This window comes from Chelonoidis abingdonii, chromosome 24 (genome assembly GCF_003597395.2).
Source record: "Chelonoidis abingdonii isolate Lonesome George chromosome 24, CheloAbing_2.0, whole genome shotgun sequence".
Lineage (NCBI taxonomy): Eukaryota > Metazoa > Chordata > Testudines > Testudinidae > Chelonoidis > Chelonoidis abingdonii.
In genome coordinates this window covers 15549195-15553834 of record NC_133792.1, presented here as the reverse complement: position 1 = coordinate 15553834, position 4640 = coordinate 15549195, and positions in this window count along the sequence as shown.

Genomic DNA, 4640 nt, shown 5'->3' with positions numbered 1-4640 from the left:
CGGAAGGGCCGCCCAGCCCCTCTTGAGCGCAGCCATTCACCAAGCGGGGCCCTGGTGACTCAGCGGCCCCTCTGCTGGAAGAGGCAAAAGCATGCACCGGCCAGGCAGGGGTTAACCCTTCCCTTGCCCCTCCGCCCCTCTCCCTGGACTCGGTCCTGCAGAGCGCCCGCCCCGTGCACTAGTAAGGGGAGCGTTTCTGCAGCCAGCCCGAGGCTCAAGCCCTGCCAGCCGCCTGCTTTTCAGGAACTGGTCGAGGCCGCTGGTTGGGCCTTGGTGGTGCCCGCTGAAGCAGCACTTACGGCTTTGCTACAGGGGCGCATAACGTTGGTCTCCCCCTCAGCCCAGCGAAAACTGAGGTTAGGTACCAGCCAGCGCCTCAACCATCTACCCCAGACTGGTCCATGGCTTTGGAAGATGCCAGGCTCCAAGCCACACATTGACCTGTGTTGGCTGCAGGTTGACTAAGGAAGCAACAGTTGACCATGAAAGGGATGTGTGAATGAAGAAGGCCAGCACCGCATCTGGTTGCCTCCATCACTGGATCTGGAAGGAACACGGACTCTGTCTACAGCCAAAAATCACCATCTATAATGCTGTGGTCCTGCCAGTAGGACCCATGAGCCTGTTGTCAATGGCACATTAGAAAGTGAGACCATTTCTGTTTGCGACTCCTGTGATGGTTGGTGATGTTCCCTAAGGGTGAGCGCCCACAACTTGGAGAATTCCATCGAACGGCTGGAAGCACAGTGCCAGGCATGGCAACAAGGTGAAATTCAAGCATCACAACTAGGCAAATGTCTCCATCATGGCCAGTGACACCAGAATGAAGCTAATACCCACTGATGGGATGTTAGATGGGGTGGGATCTGAGTTACTACAGAGAATTCTTTCCTGGGTGCTGGCTGGTGAGTCTTGCCCACATGCTGAGGGTTTAACTGATCACCATATTTGGGGTCGGGAAGGAATTTTCCTCCAGGGCAGATTGGCAGAGGCCCTGGAGGTTTCTCGCCTTCCTCTGCAGCATGGGGCACGGGTCACTTGCTGGAAGATTCTCTGCAGCTTGAGGTCTTCAAACCACAATTTGAGGATTTCAATAACTCAGACATAGGTTAGGGGTTTGTTATAGAAGGGGATGGGTAGGATTCTGTGGCCTGGATTGTGCAGGAGGTCAGACTAGATGATCATAATGGTCCCTTCTGACCTTAAAATCTATGAGTCTATGGTGCGAACTATGATTGTCTGTGTTGGCCTTGAAGTCGAAGTGATGAGCATCATGTTGCTCCCGGAGCACCAGGCCGTGCCTCCTGTCCCTCAGTTCTTTCTCCGTCAGCCCCTGGGCTCACTCAGCCACTTTCCTCATGGCGGTTCAGCAAGCCCCTGTTAACATGTGCTCCGCTCAGAGCTGTGCTACACAGGAGCACCAATAGCTTGGCCAGCGCAACATGTGACCCCAAAGAACAGCCAGAGTGGTTGGGTCTGAGCCCTAGAGGATTCAACCCCGGAGCCCTGAATGCAGGGACTTCTCATCCGGATTTATTTTCATCCAGTGAAAACAAATTATTCTCATGAGGACAAGGGGCTGGAGGCCCAGAGTGCTGGAATCCAGAGCAGATTGGCCACTGGTGAGATGAGTTTGGGGAGTTCAGCCTGCTCCCTTGTGGTCCTTTGTCCATATCACAAAAAAACAACAAACTGTTTGGCACAATTGCAAGATACTTCCTCACTCGCCCAGAACTGAAACAAAAGGAGACAAGAGTCAAGCTGCGCAGGGGCCAGGAGTGGGATATCAGGGACTGCTGCAGATTAGAATTGATAGCCATCAGAACAGCTAGGAGAGAGGGGCAGGACTGGGATATATCACAGGGGGTGCAGTGGTAAGGACTGAAGTGCATCAGCAAAGCTGGAGAAACACAGTGGGGTGAGGAAGATCTTGCCCAGCACCCACCTGCAGGTTAGTCTCCTTGCTGGATTCCAGCCCATTTTACTCTCCCATTTTCATAACCACTCAGATCCCCATTAATAACAATACTGTTTATTTTAATTAAAGAAAATAAATGAAACAATAAGAGTTTGGGCGAGTCCCTTGGAATGGCTGCTGCCTGGAGAAGCCAAGTCTGAGTCACCAGCTGGAAGCCAAAATCTATCTCTTAGGAGAGGTCTCCTGCTTTTGGATTGAAAGTTCAGGGACAGTGGGGCTGAGGGCCACACCTCCACCCAGCACATACTTTCAGTTATTCTAGCACTTGCTCCCTGTCTGGTCTGCCCCCTTGATGTCAGCATCCAACTCACCCCCCTCAGATGGCTCCTTGAAACACCCAGGTTCCAACAAACCTTTCAGAACTGACCTGTGCAAGATACTGGCACCTGTTCATTCCAGCACACCAGGAATTAAAGGCCCCGTACACAGAGGACCTCGTTCTCCCTGCCTCGTATCTTATGAGAGTTGATAAGTAGATCTTATCTATCCAAGGTACTTATGTGACCCGCACTCACTGTAGTAGCCAAGCACCTCTCAACACCCCGTGATGTAGGGCATCCCCATTTAGAGATGCAGAACTGAGGCAGAAAGAGATTAAAGCCCAGATCCTGATTTCAGTGGAATTCAAGAGTCTAAATACTTTTGAAGACCTGAGCCTAAGTGACTTTCCCAAGACCTCCACAAGAAATCTGTGCCAGTGGAGGGTGTTGAACTCAGGCCTCCCAAGTCCCAGACTAAGGCTGTAAGCCCGGTCCCTCCTGTGTCATTATTACACGGTGCTCAGGATTAGCTAACGCTGCCCACGAACAGAGCTGTGCCCCACCTATGGATCAAACTGACAGGAACCGACTGGGTTTTAACAGCAGGCTGAAAGCGTTGGGAAGGGAAAAGCCTCCCTCTAGTGTCCGCAGTGTGGGAGTGATGCTGCATCCAGCCAGTGCAGGCCAGAGAGAGCAGTTTGTGTGGGGGAGCCAGGCGCCTCAGGATCACAGGGAATGCAGCAGCATGGGGAGCTTCAGGGACTGGGATTGAACGATCCCCAGCAGATCCTTAATATGCCCTGTTGTGCCCTGCGGTGTGTCGTGGGGCACTGGGGTGTGCGCAGAGTGTTCAGGGCTGCTAGGAGAGGCACACAAGCAGTGTTCCTGGTACCTGCCCAGGAGAGACGCAGGGACCCATCCCCTTTGTGGACGTGAGCGTTTGGGTCTTGGAACTTTGGACATCTGCCCCCAGAGCTGCTAGCCTGCATCCCTCCAACCTTGACTCTCTCCATTCTGGCTTCCTCCTGCTCCGCTCTGCTCATGCTGCTCTCAGCTAGGTTGCTAAACCTCCCTCCCGGCCGTGTTTCATCTTCCTCCTCACTGACCTCTGCTGTTCAGGCCCTCCCTGCTGAAATGTGCCCCTCCCTTGACTTTCATGGCTCCATTCTCTCCTGCTAATTCCTTTGGCATCTCATCTGGTGTCTCCCTCTCCTCCCCTCTTCAGGGGGCATCCCCCCCAAGGCTCCGGCCTTGACCCTCTCCTTTGCTCATGCGATGGCTTTTTTATGAACAATCTCCATTCACGCAGCTTCAGCTCCTGTCTTTAACTCACAGATCCACCTCTCCCCTCGACCTGCCAACCTCCTGCTCCCCCTAACCCCACATCTTGGCCTTTCGGATGTCGTCTTATGGATGGAGTTGTCATCAATTGGTGCTGTGTTCCCTTCAAACATCCTTCCCCCTTCCCATCTCTGTCACTCAACACATCACCCTCTTCCCTGTCCCTTGCCCAGCCTACGCTGCACACTAACAGTATGGGCCTTCTGTTCTCACAATAGATAGGGGTATGTATCTAGACCACATGTGTGTTATCACTTCCTGCAAACCGCACCAGCCTTCTGCAGCTTGCATTTGCTCCCTTCCTAGGAAGTATCTGCAGGAGGAACTGGGATTTGCATGATTCCTTTTTCTAAAGCTAATGGGAGAGATGCTGGGGTGCTCTGCAGCTGACAGCGGTGTCTTTATGAACCCAGAGGGTATGTTCCTTTCCATGCCTCCACTGGGGACTGGCTATACCGCCCTAGCCTGGGTAGTGCACTGCCCGGCACACAGAACCAGGAAGGGTGCAAAGTAACACGAGGATGACTAGTGTATCAATGGGAAACTACAAGAACCCAGATGGTGCAAGCAGTAGCATTCTCTGAGTCAGTAATTAGCCAGCCCCCCCATGGTGCTGTGCTGCAGAAGTGCCATCCTTCAGAGATGACATGAAACTGAGCTCCCAAACCCTTATGGTCATTAAAGATCCCAGGACACTTTTTTCAAGAACAGGATGTGTTAACCCTACTGTCCTGGCCAGAATCTCCAGTCACATTCCTCCCCCTAAATTCCCCCTGCGGTTTCAATTGGATACTGGGGTTTTTACTTCCTCTCCTAAACTGTTGTGCCATTTCACTGTGAGCTGTTAAACAGCTGCCACTTTCCACCCCAGAAGCAGCTGCACTTCACTGTTAGGTGAGGTCATTCTTGTAAAGCTTTCCTTTACAGAACTCTGGGAGCCTGCTGGAGGACAGATGCTAGAGGTATGTCATGTATTTCCCCCCCACACACACAACTACCAGCTGTTTTATAGCCCATGAACTGCAGTACAAGCAGAATGTAACATATGTATTATATGAAGA